This window comes from Triticum dicoccoides, chromosome 1B (assembly GCF_002162155.2).
Source record: "Triticum dicoccoides isolate Atlit2015 ecotype Zavitan chromosome 1B, WEW_v2.0, whole genome shotgun sequence".
NCBI lineage: Eukaryota > Viridiplantae > Streptophyta > Magnoliopsida > Poales > Poaceae > Triticum > Triticum dicoccoides.
In genome coordinates this window covers 112,016,364-112,037,970 of record NC_041381.1, presented here as the reverse complement: position 1 = coordinate 112,037,970, position 21,607 = coordinate 112,016,364, and the positions used below count along the sequence as shown (strand labels likewise).

Sequence of the window (21,607 nt, the reverse complement as noted above, 5' to 3'; positions counted from 1 at the left end):
CATGACATGTCATTCATGTGAATGTGCATTGCATTAATTGTGTTCTTCCTTGTTTGCCGGTGTTTGTTCCCTCTCAGTAGACGACATACCGACGATGAATTCGATGACACCGATGAAGAACTATATTATCTTCAGAAGTGCCAGGCAAGCAAAACCCCATTGTTCATTCCGATACAATCCTACTCTCTCGCTCCTGCTCTCTTTTACTGCATTAGGACAACAACGATTCAACTGTTACTTGCTGCGGTAGCTGAACCCCTTTATCCTCTGCATGACCTGTCATTGCCACAGTAAATAGATGAAACCCACTAGCATGAGTAGGAGTTTTTTGAGCCCTGCTGTGCCTACTCATTCATGCTTGTTTGTCATGCCTGCTACTGCTTAGAGTTGAGTCAGGTCTGATTCATCGGGGATGAATCAGAGGTGTATGAACATGTCCTACTGTGTGTGAGCTAAGTGTGTGAATACAATTTGGTAAAGGTAGCGGTGAGAGGCCATGTAGGAGTACATGGTGGGTTGTCTCATTGCAGCCGTCCTCAGGAACTGAGTTCTGTGTTTGTGATCCATGAAACAGATACTACCACGCATTGGGCCCGAAACCAATGGACCCTCTCGGCTTCTTAATCACCCTTGTTCTCTGTCCAGGAGTTGCAACTAGTTTCTGGTGTTTGTAGGATATGTGTTGGAGGCTGTGGACAACGCTGACCGGAGGGGTGGGCTATGATGCGGTAGATACACTGTGGCCCGGTGTATCGAGCGCCCGTTTGGTGTCTCGAGAAACCTACACACATCGTTTGGGGCTGTGAGCGAAACTCCGGCCGGATCTCCTCATGGATGGAACCCGAATAGGCGATAAACCTGGACTAGAGACTTGAGTGTTTAGGTAGGCCGTGGCCGACACCCACATTGGGCTTCCGCTTGAAGGTTGCCGTGTACATGTCGTGTGAACGGAGGTAAGTGGTGAGAGCGTGTGTGAAGAAGTACACCCCTGCAGGGTTAACATCATCTATTCGAATAGCCGTGTCCATGGAAAAGGACTTCTGGGTTGCCTGTACAGTTCATAGACAAGTGAAAGTGGATACTCTAAAATACGCAAGATAAGCGTGAGTGCTATGGATGGCGTTCTCGTAGGGAGACGGGAGTGGATCCATAGTGGTGTATTGATATGGTGAATATGTGGACTCGTGTGCGCCACCTCAAAAGAGTTGCTTGTAGTCGTAGTTTAGGATAGCCACCGAGTCAAAGCTGGCTTGCTGCAGTTAAACCCCACCATCCCCTTTGTTGATAATGATGCATATGTAGTTAGTTCTGATGTAAGTCTTGCTGGGTACATTTGTACTCACATTTGCCTATTTTATGTTTTTGAAGAGAGACTTCGGTCTCGCTAGTAGTTCCGCGTGGACTTCGACGTTTAGCTTGTTACCTCAGCTACGATCTTGTGCCCTCGGCAGGATCTGGTAGATAGTCAGGTTTCTCAGCCTCTTTCATTTGTAGATGTCTGTACTCAGACATATTAGCTTCCGCTTGTGTTTTGATCTGTATGCTCTGAATGTTGGGTCATGAGACTCATGTTTGTAATATCTCACTCCTCGGAGCCTATTGAATAAATACTTGAGTCGTAGAGTCATGTTGTGATGCCATGTTGTATTTGCACATATCGAGCATATTGTGTGTATGTTATTGAAATGCTTGGTATGTGTGGGATCTGACTATCTAGTTGTTTATCTTTAGTAGCCTCTCTTACCGGGAAATGTCTCCTAGTGCTTCCACTGAGCCATGGTAGCTTGCTACTGCTCCGGAACACTTAGGCTGGCCGACATGTGTCCTTCTTCGTTCCTGTGTCTGTCCCCTCGGGGAAATGTCACGCAATGAATACCGGAGTCCAGTTAGCCCGCTACAGCCCGGTTCACCGGAGTCCTGCTAGCCCAGTGCTACAACCCGGATTCACTCGCTGATGACCGACACGTTCGATGCTGGGTCATGGATGCCTGTCCCTGTAGGTTTGTGCCACTTTGGGTTTACGACTAGCCATGTCAGCCCGGGCTCCTTATCATATGGATGCTAGCGACACTATCATATACGTGTGCGAAAAGGCGCAAACGGTCCCGGGCAAAGGTAAGGCGACACCCGTGGGAATACCGTGCGTGAGGCCGCAAAGTGATATGAGGTGTTACATGCTAGATCGATGTGGCATTGAGTCGGGGTCCTGACAGCGTTGGTATCAGAGCTTGACTGCCTGTAGGATTACCAAGCCAAACTGGTCGAAGTCGAGTCTAGAAATGCTTTAGTTATATAAGGGAATTGATTGTGGGATGGAACGTAAGGCTCTTTTTACTCCTTATACCTCATGGCCTTCTGATCTGAGTCATCTTATCTTTCCTACGGGGTTAAGGAACTAGGCTTTCTCTTCTTTCTATCAGGATCACGTGTTACTAATCCGTAGACTTATAGAATTGTTGGACTTAAGCCTCTGTTTAGTTTCTACTACTCCCGTACGTTAACTATTGATCTCGAAACCTTGATATTTTGCTTCTGAGTGGTTATGCCACCATTTTTGTGATTGTCTCAAATCTTTTTGAGCATTTATAGCCGTTATGCTGTCCGAGTCATCCCAGGTTTCTAAACAATCTGATGCACTTGCAAGTCCTTTCCCTCTGGTTTTTATGTTCCTTGGGCCAGGTTAATCACACTAATTGCTGAGTTGAGGTATTCTATTGCCTTGACATATATGTTGGAGTTCCTATTATGACCCTAAGTGCTTAGAGGATCATCTAGTGGTCTAGCCATGATCTGTGTTTCCAGTGTGATGATTCTGGCCGTCATTATCGAAAGCATCCCGTGATGCCATTTAGTTAGTAGGCATTCTATTTCTGGGTTTTGAACCCGAGATTCACTCTACTTACTTCATGTTGATAGTGTTTGCTAGTTCCTTTAGGATATTAGTAACTTTGCGATAGTCCTCGAGGTCCGTGGTATTTCCTTCTTCCAAATACTATGAACCACTTATGGCAGATGTTTATTGGATCAATAGATCACAATTAGAGTACTCTTGAGGAGTTCTCCATTCATAAATCGTGACTCTGCCAGTCCTACCTCTCTGCATGGCTTATCCGGAAGAAACATGTTGAACTTGGTTCGACATACTAATCTATGCATCCATAACTCAGAAAATTATATGTTCTTTGAGTTGTCCCTCTTAGTTGTATTCTGACCCCTGTCTATCATTTGATAGTCAAGAGTATGCGTGCATTCGTTCATCGATACCTATTACTCTTGTGGTCCGTCAAGCCATTCTATTCCAGAATAACTAGGAGAACCAAACTCCAGTACCTTGTCCATTTCCAGGACTGGGTCAAAGCAGTCATACTCCGCAGATCAAATTGCTAATCTTGTTTTTGTTCTGTTCCACCCTGGAGTGTTACCATCTTTATATTAAGATTATCATGGGAATTGCACACCATCCTATGAATTCTTGGTGCAGTGATACTTCTCTCCATCATTATTCATTTCTCGGTTCCCGTGTTGTTATAACCGGAATGTCGACAAGTGAATCGTCATGTGTGAAATCAATACTCCTAGCAACCTTGTTGCTTGGTAGTTAAATGGACAATAACCTCATTCTTAACGTGTTGGTTCTTGAATCATCATTCTAAGATTGATTGTGCTACCTTGTCCATCTTCCCGGTGCACATTTCGATTGATGAGTTAGGATTTTGTCAAGTCCTCTCTCATTTGATCATATCGTCTTGCCCTGAAAAGCAAGATTGTTCTCGATCTTAGTAACATATCGGTGGTTCGTGATTTTCTGAATATCTTCTCGAAAGTATCACCAGGTTGTCACCTGACTGTTATGTTGAGCTCGTGATCAAGTTGGTTTATTCTGTAAACCACCCTTTCTCCAAGAATCCGTGTTGGATACCCCTGAGCTAGTTGGTTAAGCTATGCATCAACTTGGAGAGTTGGAAGATAGAAGCTTGTCCGATATAGTTCATTATAAGGGATATCCTTTGTATGTGTGTGTTGAAGAAAGTTGATATTTCATCGACTGACCTCGTGATCAACTAATGGACCTATCATCTTGTCCAACCTTTGATTGGAGTATGGGCTATCATCCAATCAGACCAGAACCAACGATATTCGTAATGTTGTCTTACTCGTGGTTGATCCCTTGAGCATACACCATTATATCTTTTGGGTCTGACCAATGCTATCACCGTGTTCACTTAACTATGGAATTCCTTTTAAAAGGAAACCCGGATGAATTGTTGTTGAGCCCATTGACAACATCCTTATCTCCTCCATGATTTTGTTGAACATTAAGCTAGTGTTGGAAACTTTTGAAAGCATTTCTTCATGCTAGTTCATGAAGCATATGTTCGGATGTAAGAAGTGACTTCCTCTAGTTCATGTGCATTAGATGCAAGTTGCTGCCATGGATTCGAGAAAGTCAATGTTGTTTCCTTTGGAATCATCCCAAATCAGTCATGCATACATGCGAAGTATTCTGTGGTTCGGAGACTTGCAACCTCCATTCTATTGTGTCCCTAGCACACCAAGCCACTGATTGATTTGTTCAAGGTTAATAAGTTCTAAGTGTTAGTCCCGAAGGTACCAGACGGATTTGTACAAGACTTCGATATCCTCGCTGATGGTTCCCCCTCCTGAACTCGGTAGTGTTTTATTATAAGACTACTTTGTGGTCATGCTTGTCTTGGACAACATGTTCACATGTTGTAGCAGAACCGGTCGTGTTTTTGGAGCTTGCTATCGTAATTCATTTCCCGAGAATCTTGCAACGTCATCTCGTCGATTTGTGTTGCAAACTTTCATTTTTCTTCCTAGACCCGATGGGTCTGGAATATTCTGACACCAACCAGATCTGAATCTCAGGCAGACTTGATGGTTGGAATGTTTCCCAAGAACTACAATATTGGTCCCTCTATAACCGGTAAAGTGGATGTTGTGGCCAACACACCCAGCCGGAAGACCTGTTATTGTAATATCTTGATTGAGGAAGTTGGCCACCTCCCCATAAGGACTTCGTAGGATTTACTCCCTAGCTATGCCTTATGATTTTTGTGTTTCCGAAGTCCGACCTTTACTTGATGTTCTAGATACCAGACCATTTCAAGGAATGGGATATGCTAGTACATCAAGGAGAACATTAGAAGCGGAGTGCTAAATGTCTCTCGGTTGATCGTCCAGATTTGCCCCTTGGCCTCGCTAAGATGAAATCTGAGAAAGTGTTATCTTCCTTTGCATCTGCATCATCCATCATCATTCATCATGGTAGCAAGTTGTGTTGCCAGGATCCTTGACACGGATATTGGTAAAATCTTCATGATTATGGAAATGCTCAAGTTCTTGAGAGCACGCGCAAGTGCTAGGCTTGATCATCGGCATTAACTGTATAGTGCTCTCAGTTTCCTCGGCAATGCCATGACCTTTTCAAACAGTGAATTCACTCTCTATTGTTGGGTTCTTCCCCAGTTACCAGAATCATTCCCATCATTTGCATTTTGTTCCCAGCTTGCACCGCCAATGTGCCATTCTACCATGGGTCTCTTCTATTTCCGGTGGTAAGCAAATTCATCCATTATGTTGTCTTCAACAAGGTAATCCACATCATCCAAGTCCGGGTATGCCATTCTACCGACCCCCTCCAAATGATCACTTGTGATTGCCTTAGGCTGGTATGAAGAGTTTCAATGATCTCTGAATCAAAGGTAATTCTTTTTGCCACTTAAGGGGATATATCTACGAGTCACCATCCCTAAGGTGCCTCGTTGTGGTATCATGGCAACTCAACTCCTCGCTGCGTTGACAACCGTTTACCACCTTTTTAAGTGTGGAATTGTAGTCTACCTGGTAAACCTCCGTCATTTGTTCCACTCCATTCCGCTAGAGGTGTGCTTCGTCTCTCAGCTCGAGAGATGTTGCTATGTCTCATTCCGTGAGTTAATCCTGAGTTGTTCGACCTTCAAGAAGAACGATTCTTTTAGGGTTTTTCCTTCCTCTCGTTGTCATGTTAGTTGGAGTTCTCAGAGCAAGACTTCAAGACAGTGATGGTGAACGAATCAACGTTCATTTGAAGTGCACCCTGGATCATGAAGATTGTGTTAGTTTGCATTCCCCTTTCATCTTACCCTACGCTTGAATCTCGGGACGAGATTTTTGCTTACTGGGGGTGAGTTGTCACATCCCTAGCTTCTGGTGCTGTCTAGTGTTTGCATTTTGTTGCATCATGTTTAAATTTCTAAGAACTTGAAATGGGGATTGCCTAAACCCTAGCATTAAAGGAATTCACTAGATTTACCTAAAATATTTTTCAGTAAGTCCAAATGGCTTTCAAAAATGTTCATCATTTATGGTAAATACTGTAAACAGTAGCCAGAGGTGATGCACATTTTTCCATGACATATTTGGGCTCTGAATTAAATCATATGGTATTTTCATTTGGGCATTTGAATACTATAAAATATTTGAAATGCTCAAATAATCATAAACTAAAACGTTTACTGTTGGATATATTCTAAACAGTAGCCATGATTAGTTTCATGATTTTTGAAAGTGTCTGAGTATTTTTAATAAAGCCCTAAAATTTACAGAAAAATAGAAAACTGAAATAATTAGAAAAAGGAGAGAGAGAAACCTACCTGGCCCAACTCCTCCAGCCACTTACCTGGAGCCACCAACCGGCCCAGCACGGCCCAGCCCACCGCCGCTTCCCCCCTGTCGTCTTCCTCCCTCGCCAGAAGGACAGAGGCGTGTCGCCCGCGCGCGCGCTCGCCCCTGGCCACCTCCTGCTTCCTCCCCGGCCCTTTCTAGCGACGCCTGGGGGCGCCACGCAGCCCCCTGGTCCCTCTCGCTCACTCCCTCGAGCTCATCCCCCTCCTCTGTTCTCTCTCTCGCACGCAGCCACCGAACACACCCGCCGCCGCCGTTCGTTGCCGCCGTGGCCACAGCCACTGCGTCGCCCCGCCGATGCTCTCAGAGGCGCCGCCGCCACCTACTCTCCCTCCTCTCCGAGCTACACGAGCCAGGACGGCCCCAATACGACGCTTGCGGCCTTCTTCTCCGACCACGGCCGCCGAATGCCTCCGTCGATTCGGCCACTCCGGCGCGCCCCCGAGCCCACTAACCATCCCTGCAGCTCCGCGGTGAGCCGTTAACCCGATTCCCCCTTACCCCGTCGTCCTCGCGTGCTCTAGCCCCGATCCCCAACCATGACCGCAGCATCTCGCCTCCGGCCATGGCATAGCCGTGGCCACAGCCGCGCAAGCTCGCAACGGAGCTCGTCAGCGTGCTCAGCGAACCCCCAGGAGCACGTAGCACCCTCCGGTTTCTCCTCTAGTGCATCGTAGCATCGCCACCGCCTGCACCCGAACTCCGACCGCCGCCGATTTGGTCGCCGCCGTCGATCCCGACCACCGCAGCTGCTGCCGCCACCACCACTAGATGCGCGAGTCTTCTAGCTCGCTGTAGCCGCAAACCCCGAGCAAAACGGTGCCCTGTAGCGCAAACCCGAGCTACCCCAAAGCGTCCCCGCCGCGTTTTTGGTCGCCGCCGGCCAAACTCCGGCGAGCCGACGTGGCTCCGTCATTAGGAGCTAACCCAACTAACTAAACAACCTACAGCCACTGATAGTAGGCCCCACCCCTGGTCAAACCCCAGTCAGCGCTGGGTTTGACCGGGATTAGTTCCTGTGTCACTCACGTGTGGACCCCCACTGTCAGGTTTGACCGGACTGTGTTCCGTTGACCCGCTGACATCACACTGACGTCAGGCTGACGCAGTAATACCTTTTCTGGATTTTTTATAATTCAGGAAATTTCAGAAAATGCCCTAAACTTCAATAAATCATAGAAATTCAACCGTAACTCCAATGGAAATAAGTTATATATGAAAAATGATCAGAAAAATATGAAGAATCTGTTTATGCCGTGATCATGCATGTTTGAACAAGTTAACCTCACTGAATATGACAAATGATGATTAGGGCAAATTATGAAATAACATTTGGAGTTGGAATTTGTTCTTGTTCGAGTTCCACTTCAATTAACTTGGCTAGATATTGCATTAGGTGAATTCAGTACCTTAACATGACATGTCATTCATGTGAATGTGCATTGCATTAATTGTGTTCTTCCTTGTTTGCCGGTGTTTGTTCCCTCTCAGTAGACGACATACCGACGATGAATTCGATGACACCGATGAAGAACTATATTATCTTCAGAAGTGCCAGGCAAGCAAAACCCCATTGTTCATTCCAATACAATCCTACTCTCTCGCTCCTGCTCTCTTTTACTGCATTAGCACAACAACGATTCAACTGTTACTTGCTGCGGTAGTTGAACCCCTTTATCCTCTGCATGACCTGTCATTGCCACAGTAAATAGTTGAAACCCACTAGCATGAGTAGGAGTTGTTTGAGCCCTGCTGTGCCCACTCATTCATGCTTGTTTGTCATGCCTACTACTGCTTAGAGTAGAGTCAGGTCTGATTCATCAGGGATGAATCAGAGGTGTATGAACATGTCCTACTGTGTGTGAGCTAAGTGTGTGAATACGATTTGGTAAAGGTAGCGGTGAGAGGCCATGTAGGAGTACATGGTGGGTTGTCTCATTGCAGCCGTCCTCAGGAACTGAGTTCTGTGTTTGTGATCCATGAAACAGATACTACAACGCATTGGGCCCGAAACCAATGGACCCTCTCGGCTTCTTAATCACCCTTGTTCTCTGTCCAGGAGTTGCAACTAGTTTCTGGTGTTTGTAGGATATGTGTTGGAGGCCGTGGACAGCGCTGACCGGAGGGGTGGGCTGTGATGCGGTAGATACACCGTGGCCCGGTGTACCGAGCGCCCGTTTGGTGTCTCGGGAACCCTGCACACATTGTTTGGGGCTGTGAGCGAAACTCCGGCCGGATCTCCTCATGGATGGAACCCGAATAGGCGATAAACCTGGACTAGAGACTTGAGTGTTTAGGTAGGCCGTGGCCGACACCCACGTTGGGCTTCCGCTTGAAGGTTGCCGAGTACATGTCGTGTGAACGGCGGTAAGTGGTGAGAGCGTGTGTGAAGAAGTACACCCCTGCAGGGTTAACATCATCTATTCGAATAACCGTGTCCACGGAAAAGGACTTCTGGGTTGCCTGTACAGTTCATAGACAAGTGAAAGTGGATACTCTAAAATACGCAAGATAAGCGTGAGTGCTATGGATGGCGTTCTCGTAGGGAGACGGGAGCGGATCCATAGTGGTGTATTGATATGGTGAATATGTGGACTCGTGTGCGCCACCTCAAAAGAGTTGCTTGCAGTCGTAGTTTAGGATAGCCACCGAGTCAAAGCTGGCTTGCTGCAGTTAAACCCCACCATCCCCTTTGTTGATAATGATGCATATGTAGTTAGTTCTGATGTAAGTCTTGCTAGGTACATTTGTACTCACGTTTGCCTATTTTATGTTTTTGCAGAGAGATTTCGGTCTCGCTAGTAGTTTCACGTGGACTTCGACGTTTAGCTTGTTACCTCAGCTACGATCTTGTGCCCTCGGCAGGATCTGGTAGATAGTCAGGCTTCTCATCCTCTTTCATTTGTAGATGTCTGTACTCAGACATATTAGCTTCCGCTTGTGTTTTGATCTGTATGCTCTGAATGTTGGGTCATGAGACTCATGTTTGTAATATCTCGCTCCTCGGAGCCTATTGAATAAATACTTGTGTCGTAGAGTCATGTTGTGATTCCATGTTGTATTTGCACATATCGAGCATATTGTGTGTATGTTATTGAAATGCTTGGTATGTGTGGGATCTGACTATCTAGTTGTTTATCTTTAGTAGCCTCTCTTACTGGGAAATGTCTCCTAGCGCTTCCACTGAGCCATGGTAGCTTGCTACTGCTCCGGAACACTTAGGCTGGCCGGCATGTGTCCTTCTTCGTTCCTATGTCTGTCCCCTCGGGGAAATGTCACGCAATGAATACCGGAGTCCTGTTAGCCCGCTACAACCCAGTTCACCGGAGTCCTGCTAGCCCAGTGCTACAGCCCGGATTCACTCGCTGATGACCGACACGTTCGATGCTGGGTCATGGATGCCTGTCCCTGTAGGTTTGTGCCACTTTGGGTTTACGACTAGCCATGTCAGCCTGGGCTCCTTATCATATGGATGCTAGCGACACTATCATATACGTGTGCGAAAAGGCGCAAACGGTCCCGGGCAAAGGTAAGGCGACACCCGTGGGAATACCGTGCGTGAGGTCGCAAAGTGATATGAGGTGTTACATGCTAGATCGATGTGGCATTGAGTCGGGGTCCTGACAGCGGTCTTATTGGCGCATACCATGGTGGGGTCTTCGACTGGGGTGAAGTCGTAACAAGGTAGCCGTAGGGGAACCTGTGGCTGGATTGAATCCTTCGCGATGGAAATGACCTCGCCTACTTGACTAAACTAAGGACCTCAACGGTATAAACATGTAGATTTTCTACTTTTCCATTTTCCTTCTTGTTTATCAATCACTAATCAAGACAAACCGGGCACTACGGCGAGACGTGAAAACACCCGATCCCATTCCGACCTCGATATATATGTGGAATCGTCTTGCGCCATATGTACTGAAATTGTTCGGGAGACATGGTCAAATCCCGAAGAAAGAGCAAGAAAACTAAAGAAAGCGTTAGCGTATTGGACTCGAAATCCAAATTGTGCTAGCTGACAAAGAAAAAACAGAATATAACAGAGAAATATTGGTTCTGACTGGTTGGTAAAAGGACTCTAAATCCTTTGAGTGGTTCGATTCCACAACAGAACAAAGAATGAAATGAATGAATGAAAGCCATGACCATGCCTCCAGTAGGAAGATCGAGGAACTGGTGCTGGCGCTCATGGTTCATGGGATCCTAACCGCGATGGGGAGATTAGATATTATTCTTTCGTAAGTCCATCCAATGGAGATAGGTTGAGGAGAAAGAAAGGAGAAAACTAAAGAGAAAGATGGACAGTAGATTGACAGTATCCGAATCAAATAAGAAAAAAACATAGCTATTTCATCAAATCCCGATTGTGTGGGTGTGAAGTGGAAAAATCCCGTTCTGGCTGGCAGCGGGCATAGGACTGAAAATCCTCTTTTGCCGGGCCTTTTGGACTCGAAATCCAAACGGAGAGAGTGGTTCGAATCCACCTCAGAACGAACAATGAAAAAGGCGTCGAGCGGGTGCAAGCTCGAGGAGCTAGGAAGGATGGAAGAAAGCTTGACCATTTTTTCACTGAACTACTCGAACTTTTTGTTCGAAAAAGCGGAAATAGCTCAGTTCGAGAGAGGGTTGAGCTTCATCGGTTAGTGTGCACCAAAGGATGAGGTTTCTTTCCCGTCCTACAAATTGAAACCGTTCTAGCTTGATACTGCGATATGTCAAATCATCCAACGGAGCATGGATGCCATTTCGGTGGCGGTAATGGCCTCCGGTAGTTCTCTATGGAACCATACCACTATGGTCATCTATATGATTAGACCGTGCCGCTTCACTAGACTTTCCTGAACCATCCATTTGATCCCCATGGTCGTGACACCACTTTCTAAACAAAAGTTTCCAAAATCCAATGCGGAACCAAGCAGTAAGAGAAATTCATCATGGTAATTATTAGTCGAAAACCAAAGTGGAACGGAGAGAATGGAGAGTCAGTTACAATGACAAAATTGTTGAGGAATCATGTTGAAAGAACAACATTCTGTGTCATAAATATCGTATATAGAGATTTTTCATGTATCGATGCTTTTGATTCAATTATGAAAGTACGCTGTACTGGACTTGCACCCCTAGTTACGCAGAAGTGCAAGCACAGAAGCGGATGACCGGACCTTACCAACATACTCAAAAAAGTATTCTATACTGGGGTCTGTGCTCTTGACAAGCAGTGTTTCCAGTCTAGCTGTGTCAAATCGGGTGTGAAGTGTCCTTCTAGGTTCTGGCTGGTAGAGCAGAGGATTGAAAATCCTCTTTAGTTTCACGCATGGGACTCTAAATCCCAATTGCGCTAGCTCTGTGGTTCGATTCCACAACAGAACGAACAATGAATGAATGTGGGCGGTCAACCAGGTAAGCCTGTGCCCAGGAAAGAAAGGACTAGGGAGGGATTGAGAGAAGCTTTCACAGTGGAAAATGCAAAAAAGCATATCGTTCTTAGAAATTGTGGAATTTTACTCAGTTAGAGCTATGGTTTAGCATCAAGAGGGAAGTTTTGTAAAAGCAACAGGAAGAATTGCTCAGATACCCATGAGCGTATATAACTTGGGTCGTGTTATAAATGCTCTGGCTAAACCTATTGATGGGAGATGTGAAATTGTAGCTTCCGAATCTCACTTAATTGAATCTCCTGCTCCAAGTAGAATTTCCAGGCGTTCTGTATACGAACCTCTTCAAACAGGGCTTATTGCTATCGATTCGATGATCCCTATAGGGCGCGGTCAGCGAGAGTTCATTATTGGGGACAGACAGACTGGCAAAATAGCAGTGGCCACATATACAATTCTCAATCAAAAAGGGCAAGGTGTAATATGTGTTTATGTAGCTATCGGTCAAAGAGCATCCTCCGTAGCTCAAGTAGTAACTACTTTCCATGAGGAGTGGGCCATGGAATACGCTATTGTAGTAGCTGAAATGGCGGATTCACCTGCTACATTACAATACCTTGCTCCTTATACGGGAGCAGCCCTGGCTGAGTATTTTATGTACGGCGAACGGCATACTTTAATAATTTATGATGATCTCTCCAAACAGGAACAAGCTTATCGCCAAATGTCCCTTCTATTAAGTCCCGGCCGTGAGGCTTATCCAGGGGATGTTTTTTATTTGCATTCACGCCTTTTAGAAAGAGCCGCGAAATTAAATTCTCTTTTAGGCGAAGGAAGTATGACCGCGTTACCAATAGTTGAGACTCAATCTGGAGACGTTTCCGCCTATATTCCTACTAATGTAATCTCCATTATAGATGGACAAATATTCTTATCTGCGGATCTATTCCATGCCGGAATTCGACCCGCTATTAATGTGGGTATTTCAGTTTCCAGAGTAGGATCCGCGGCTCAAATTAAAGCCATGAAACAAGTAGCTGGCAAATCCAAATTGGAACTAGCTCAATTCGCAGAGTGACAAGCCTATTATTCGCCTCTGCTCTCGATAAAACAAGTCAGAATCAATTGGCAAGGGGTCGACGATTAAGGGAATTGCTTAAACAATCCCAGGCAAATCCTCTCCCAGTGGAAGAGCAGATAGCTACTATTTATACCGGAACAAGAGGATATCTTGATTCGTTAGAAATTGAACAGGTAAAGAAATAGTTCAATCACCCCAGAATTGTCGAAATCCCCTCGAAATGGAGAGCGGCGCAAGTCTCACACTCTTTCTCTCACTCTCTATCCTCTGTCTTTCAGATTTTCCCCTCGTAGCTGATACAGTGAAATATTATTATGTAAGGGAGCTGATCCACAGGATTCAATGGTGAATTCTGATTTCCCCACAGACTGAACCCAAGGAGAAGAATAGAATAATTCACTGGTGCAGGCGGAGCAGCAAACCTTCTAGAAAAGGGAGAAAACCTGAAAAAACCTGGAAGTCTTGGCTGTATGACAAATGCTCAAATAATTGAGCTGCGTATTCAGATCCAAACGATCAAGAAAGGATCCCAGACTGCTCAAGATTATCTGCGCAGGATCAAATTCCAGTCTGATCAACTTGCAGCAGCAGGAGAACCTGTGACAGACAAAGATCTTGTCTTGTACACACTTGGTGGATTAGGCAGAGACAGCCACTGATCAGATTCAGCTGACCTCAGAGGGGACTGAGATGGTGGAGAATAGCCACCAAAGAGAGTGGCAGAAGACATCATATCCAAGGACCAAGAGAGCTGCAAATAAGATGAAATGTAAGTCACCAGTCAAAGCCATGAGGAAGAGCTCAAGGATTCAGGACACTGGGCTGACCATCCAGGAGAAGGCGACACAGAGGGTATCACAAAAGAATCTGGAAGGTAATCCCTCTTGCTCCAAAAATGCTTTTGATATCCTAAATGCTGTCCCTAATACATATTATTATGAGATTGCTTCCAAAAAGTAATATTAAACTAAAAGGATCCAATGTAGAACCGGGGAATAGCTTATATCCAGTCCTTCTCTATGACTTGCCGAATAGACTTATTCGCAGCCATACACTGTCTTATTTAAAAGAGTCCCCTATCTCGTGAACGATCGAACTTGGTAAACTTTGAAATAATCGTTTAGATAGCATTAGCCGCTTTTCTTCCTTTTCTCTGCCAGTCTTTCAAGTTCTCACCCTCCCAGAAAAGAAGGGAAAGTCTTCTTACTAGCTAGCTTTTATATCTCGCGAATAGGGAGTTAAGGAGTGTAACTATAACCTATTTGTCACAAAGTTCAATACTCTCTAGAGGAGGTAAATCAATGGATACGGGTACGCCTGGTTGAAGCAGCCCCTACACTTCTATGGGTTGTTCCAGCCTCTGCTAGTGGGTGGTTTTTCATTTCTACAACAGGTGCTTGGTTCAAAAAAAGCTTATGAGTTGAGTTCGTCCTCAGCTACGGATTGGGGGCAGCATTCTCAGATTACTTGACTTGCTGCTAGCTTAGAGGAGAGAAAAAAAATCCCGCTTTCATTTACCTTTAAGTCTGAGAGAAGGCTTTTTCTTTCTATTAAAAGATCACAAATCAGAGGGGTGATCAGTCCTCTTTCAATCCTTCATCTTCTTATGAGTAGCCGCCACAGGGGGTCCTCAGTCTGAATCCTCCACTAGCATTGGACCAACAGTCAGTCTAGCTCTCGCTCTTATCCAATTTCCTTATCCTTTCAGGGCAAGGTCGGAGTATTAGGAAAATACAATTTCTTTTGTTGCATGCGGACCCGCTTGTGAGACTGAAGAAATTGAAGCTAAATGACAATCTTAACCTACTTGCTTACAGGATCCTTAACAAACTTTCGACTTTTGCACCTTTCTGTCTAGCTTGAGTTATCTTTGAGTTCTCTCCCCTCGGCAAAGTGGATAGGAAAGAGTCTTGCTTCCATTCCACTAGCCAAGAATAAGGAGAGTGACTTTCTCTTTTGAACCTCTTAAGCTGACTTGAAAAAAAAGTGGTACACCCCTCAGAGATATAGGGACCGCCATGCTCGTCCACTTTCTTGATAAACGACTCGATGCATTTTCTCTTCCTTGCCGCTGAGACTGAGACATATCAAAAAGATCTATTACTAAAAGGAGATTGGGATCATCCTGTGGTTACCGGATGATGGGAATAACTAAGCATAAATTTGGAAATGAGCACGAAATGTCTATAAATGAATTTTCTCATTATTCGTTATTTCCGGGTCTTTTCGTTGCATTCACTTACAACAAGAAACAACCACCAGCGTTTGGTGCAGCACTTGCATTTTGGTGCATTCTTCTTCCTTTCCTTGGTCTTTCGTTCCGTCATATTCCAAATAACTTATCTAATTACAACGTATTAACCGCTAATGCACCTTTTTTTTTATCAAATCTCAGGGACATGGTCTAATCATGAGGGTAGTATTTTATCATGGTGTTGGATCCCCAGTTTTTATGGATTCCTTTTTTGTTACCGGGGTCGACCCCAAAGCCATAATGTCTCAAAACGAAGAGGCTATAGAGAAACTTTGATTTTTTCCTTTGTCTCGAACTTCGTGAAGAACTCCATTCTATCTCTCCAACAAAAAAGTTGGGCTGCGCCCTAGTTGTACACTCCCTTCGTTCGGAGAACCCTTGTTGATTCTGAACTTCGTTCGCAAAGTAAGCGTCCTTTTAACGGGCCAGCCCTTTTTAATGCGCCGCTTGACCCTGTTTTGAAAATGAGCTTTGCTCTTCTGGGCGCTGGGCGCTCTCGTGGTTCGCGAGAAGGAAACAGGACTAATCTTTTGTTACATCTGGCACGAGATGAAAAAGAGAGAGCTTCGTCTATCGATGAACAGCAGATTGACGGAGCTCTTGGCATTGCTTTGTTTTTCTCTCCTTTCCTATCAGCAAGTTCCGATCCTTTTGTTCGAAATTTCTTCGTTCGTACCGAACCGCTTGCAGAATCAAATCCAGTTCCACAAGATCCTATATCAGCTATACATCCTCCTTGCATTTTTGCCGGAGATGTCGCCAGTGCTATGGGCTTTGGGTTATGTAGATCAAAAATGATGAATGGGATTGTGGCACTCCACTCACCGCCAATGCGGAAGGATGCCGCCGAAAAGAATGGAACGCTGCTTCGCTCTGCTGGATGCGTCGGATCCCATATAAGAAGCTCGCTCTTTACCCGATCATTCAAACATTTTGTGGGCGGCGCGCCTCCTCTATTGTTGTGTAGCAATAGAAGCCTGCTCATGCAGCTTCGGCGACGCTTTTTCGCCTTCTCTTCTCTCTGGACAGGAGCGCTAATGGACACGAGGAGGGAGCAGGCGAAGCGTGTCGTTCGTAATGGAAAGAAAGACACCACTACTTCGCCTCTTTGTTGGACCGCCGGTGCGAACACGGTGGTCTCTGACCAGGACCAGGAACCAATTCGAATTTGGATCTTGACATGTCGGTTGTTTTTAACCGTAGGCATCTCGCCAGGAAGTTTGTGGGCTCATCATGAATTAGGTCGGGGTGGCTGGTGGTTTCGGGATCCCGTAGAAAATGCGTCTTTTATGCCTCGGGTATTAGCCACAGCTCGTATTCATTCAGTAATTCTACCCCTTCTTCATTCTTGGACCTCGCTTCTGAATATTTTGACTCTTCCATGCTGTGTCTTAGGAACCTTTTCAATACGGTTCGGATTGCTAGCTCCCGTTCATAGTTCCGCTACAAACGATACACGAGGAAGATTTTTATGGCGGTTCTTCCTTCTAATTACAGGCATATCTATGACTCTTTTTTACCAGATGAAGCAGGAGGCATCGGTCCGTAGAACCTATAAAAAAGAGATGGTTGTGGCGCGAAGTACTCTTGTGCACCTACGTCACTCGGCTCGCGCGCAACCCCGCCCCGTTATGTTATGTTATGGAAGAATTTAGCTTCTTGCTGGGCTAGTTATTCAGAGCCAGCAACTGGCTGCCGGATTTCGTCCCGTCCGTAGAGCTTCGGAAGTCACTCTGGCGTGGCGCTGCTGGATACTTCTGATCAATAGGAATAGGAGGAAAAAAAAGCTTATGATGAGCATCTATTGGAGTCGATCATTTCCAAGATCTAATTCTAGTTTCTTATTATGTAGTGGAAACGCCTCACAATCTTCAGTTTTACGCTTACGCTTAAGGGAAGAAATGTTCTTGGTGGATGCAGGCCCTGGTACCCCCAAAATTTGTATGCAAGATGAGCTTACAGGACTGCCAATCAAGCGAGCCACCAGGTTTGAGAATAAGGTGGGATCCAAGAATGTAGTGGCTGGTGAATCACTGATCAAAAAGCGGATTTTTGAGAGATTCTTCATCGATCTAGTGGCCGGTGAATCACTGATCAAAGAGCGAGCAGCCACCAGGTTTAATGATTTTGTGGGATCCCTGGATGTAGCGGCTGGCGAACCGCTTCTTCTTCCACAAAGATTCAGACAAAACCGAGCTTGGATAGAACTAAAGAAGATTTGGCGAACGAAGAAAAAGGTCAAAGGGTTTATTATAAAAAAAATCAAAGGAGGTTATTCAGTAGCCATCGCGGGTTTCACTACTTTTCTTCCATTCAAAAAAGCTCTTCTAAAAAAAGGATAGCGAATGATCGATTCACCATTGATAGCATTAACCCTAAAAGGAGGGATATTGTGATAATAGCGGCAGATCAAACAAGAACTTGATGAAAAGATAGAAAAAAATTATGAAAAATCCAAAGCCCACCTTAATCCATTTTGTTGAGGATCTTGCACTTATTCCGGCCCTATATTTACATAGCCAAGAAAGGCTCTGGCGATCATGCGTGACTGGCGGAGCGCCTATCGCCCTGGCACGGCACTCTAAAATGCATGTTGGGTTGGGCCAGCAAGAAGACTTCGACTAGGGAGACGAAGAATGGAATTGAAGAAGGCAACATAGTCTAAGATAACAGAATGGAACACCAACCAACAAGTAAGTGGTGGATTTGGATGGAGTCTCGCAGAAGAAGAGTACGCGCGCTAGCGCGCCCCAAGACGTCAGTCCTTTTTCTGCTCGCTGGCAAGGTTAGTTTACTGAATCCCCCTTCCAAACACCAACCCAATCTCCATTCCTTGATGAGAAATGAGCAAGACCATATGTTTATCAAAAATATAGCCCCTATATAAACCTAGCCCTTACTACCTGAACTTCTTACCTTCAAATAGGACTAACTGCCCGAACCCGCTTGCTTATCTTCATCGATCTAATTAAGTTAAGCATTGGTTATTTTTTTAAGTGACTAGAACTTCTATCAACTACTATTCTAGCACCCAGCTGTGCCATGTGTTTATTCTATTCTATTCTATTCTTCAGGTATTCCTTGGAATAACTCATCTTTTCAGGTAAGACAATTTGAAGATCTTCTTAGTCAGCCTATCTATATTCTTATCCTCTAGTGCGGATCCAATCAGATTTTATAAAGCCAAGGCCTGACATCCATTGTGGGGATCATCTTTTATCGGGAGACATGGCCTGGTGGTTTCTGATCGAGATTCCTAATCAATAGGGTGAAGAGCTCTTCGCATGATCTGGTTCTACCTTTTGTCTACGCTATTTTTTTGTCCCTTCTCAGCTGCTGTCCTTACTCCGGATAAATTGGAACACATTGATTCCGTTCGTTCCTGCCCTTCGCTTCAGGCCATAGTGCTTCTGAATTATTTCTATACCCCTTTGATGATGCAGCCTCTGACTCTCGTGGGTAAACTCCTACTTGATTAGTTAGAACTTCTCTGTCTCAACTCGTGGACCTATCTATCTTCTTCTTTTTAAGAGATAGGGGTTTGCTATTCTCACGGATTGCTCATATTTATTTACCCCATTGAATAGTTTTTGCCTTGTTTCAGCCCTTCCTTCATCTGAACCTTCCAAGTACTAATCTATCTTTATGGGGAAGACCCTTCATCTGACCTCCGGGCTACCCTGTCAATTGTAAAAAGTAGTTGAGTCGTGTCTCGTAGGAGCAAAAAGAGTGAAATGAGGACGTAAGCCCCCTAGGTCTTCCTCTTCCTTCTAAACTAATTGCTTTCGCTTGACTCTTCCAGTCAAAAAGTATACTGAGTGGTTGAAGGAAAGCGAAAAGGAATGGCTTTTTCATGTACCAGATCCGGTGAGCCAGACATCAAGCAAAAATGGACATACAATCAAAGAGTAAGGAGCAGTTATTTGCAATGACGGGTGGATTGGTCAGAGCTGCAAGGAGAGACTCGGTTATGGCGCGATAAAGAGCTTGCTTCAGTGCTCGGATTCAGGTAGAAAGTAAGAGCAGTAGCATATTCATAGGAGAGCTTTGTACTTGAAATTAGTAGTCCCGGTAGTTGGAAAAAAGCTCTGAATACAGATTCAAAGTATCAAGATAGGTAGTCCTATCATTAGTTGGCCAGTCATAGCAATTTAAGTAGAAAGCTTGCTTCGGGATCAGATTATTCAACTAAAGCTGTCAGGCCGGGTAGGCTTTGAGGAACATTGGGGGTTCCTTATGTTGTGACTGAGCAGATATGTCTATTGTGCCCGGCAAAAACAGATTTGCAAGGAGTTTGCCAAAGGCTTTCTCATTCGGAAAAAAACAATTTCAAGTATATTTCCCTTCTCCATTCTCTGCTCGGATGATTGCCGCTTGTGTGAATTTCATTGCTGTGGGTCCCGTGTGTGCTCGAATAAGATTGTTTTAGGATTCTATTTAGTTGAATTTCTTGTCTCCGCGGTGCTGGTTATCGAGTTTATGGCGCCGCCGACCATCCAAAAAGTCAAAGATGGCGTCGGCATTTACTTATTATGCTCTCTTCTAATAGTGGTCCCTTGGTATTCAGGTTGTAAAATCCTGATAGGAAAGTCGACTGTTATACCTTGTTTTTGTAATGGCCTATCTTCTTTAAAAAGCCGAAAGATAAGGATTTCGCAAAACTTTTGCGTTCCTTTTTCTTTGAAAAGAAAACCTTACCATTTTTGGGCCGCTGTTACCATTTCCATTTCCTGAACCTAAACCTAACTAATACTTAGTTGTTTCCATTTCCTCATCTGGTGATAGATCCTCATCTTCTTCTGGCTCAAATCCCTTTTTCATATCCAGGGCAGGCTTTAGGTACGCTTTAGTTTGAAATCATTAAAGATATGCTCGACCTCGTTTATGTCCATGGTATCATCGTACGTACCTTCTACTATCAACCAGATGAGATAGGGCTTTGAAAGGTCAGAGTCAATCTCCTCTTTTTCTTTTAGGTTGTTTAGCAGTTCCCCAACCAGCTTTCTCCCCGAGAAAGCCTTCCTGAGATTCAAAGAAAAAGGTTTGAAGGTTGATCTCTGGGATCAGTGATAGTTCGGAACTAGCAAAGGGAGGCTGAAAAGCCGTAGTGCTAATGCACGCCCTGTAGTTTTGAAGCTAAAAAGACAGCAGCGAGCTCCGCGTCGAAAAGCGAAGCGAGCCGCGCTAGCGCGCTACTCTTCCTTTATGAGCGAGACTCTATCCAGATCTACTGATCTAAGAACTCCGCGAGCGAACTGAGCGAGCCATGAGGCGCCTATCGGCAAGGCTTGGAAAAGCCTTAAGTTTAGGCTCCCTTCCTTCACTGAACTGATTCACCCGGGTCCAAACCTGCTGAGCTAGCTAATTTTTCCTTTACGAGATCTCGGCTCTTCGGAATGATTGGAGAGAGCCCCGCCTCCTCTTGGTTGGTGCCGGGCCCGAGAGTGATGGGACTACTTCCTTAAAGAGCCTTTCATTCGGGCCGGCAGGAGGGGCCCCGATCTATCAATTGAGGGAGCAAAAAACAGGCTTTGCTCCCCCTTTTTTAAATGAAGAAAGAAAGAAGGGTCGAAGTTTAGACCGCTCACAGTAGTTCTACCCATAGAAAAGATCATGAAAGAGGCGATCAGAATGGTACCCGAATCCATTTATGATCCCGAGTTTCCAGACACATCGCACTTCCGCTCGGGTCGAGGCTGCCACTCGGCCCTCAGACGGATCAAAGAAGAGTGGGGAACCTCTCGCTGGTTTTTGGAATTCGACATCAGGAAGTGTTTTCACACCATCGACCGACATCGATTCATCTCAATCTTGAAGGAAGAGATCGACGATTCCAAGTTCTTTTACCCCACTCAGAAAAAGTTTTCCGCCGGACGACTCGTAGGGGGTGAGAAGGGCCCTGACTCCATCCCAAACAGTGTACTACTATCGGCCCTACCAGGCAATATCTACCTACACAAGCTCGATCAGGAGATAGGGAGGATCCGACAGAAGCACGAAATTCCTCTTGTAGTGAAAATAAGATCGGTTCTATTAAGAATAGGTCGTCGTATTGATGACGAAGAAAAGTATGGAAAATAAGCAAGATTCAACGCTCCCCAAGACAACAGAGCCCTCATAGTGGGGAGGGTAAAGAGCATCCAACGCAAAGTGACCTTTCATTCCCTTGTTTCGTCGTGGCACACCCCCCCCCCCCACAAGCACCCCCAG

The 21,607-nt window shown here is 45.2% G+C and overlaps 2 pseudogenes; both read left to right on the top strand.

Moving 5' to 3' along the window:
• Window positions 1–12,069: 12,069 nt before the first annotated feature.
• On the top strand, window positions 12,070–13,328 carry LOC119350208 (annotated as a pseudogene).
• A 3,146-nt stretch (window positions 13,329–16,474) lies between these two features.
• LOC119322403 lies at window positions 16,475–17,101 on the top strand (annotated as a pseudogene).
• The last annotated feature ends 4,506 nt before the right edge of the window (window positions 17,102–21,607 follow it).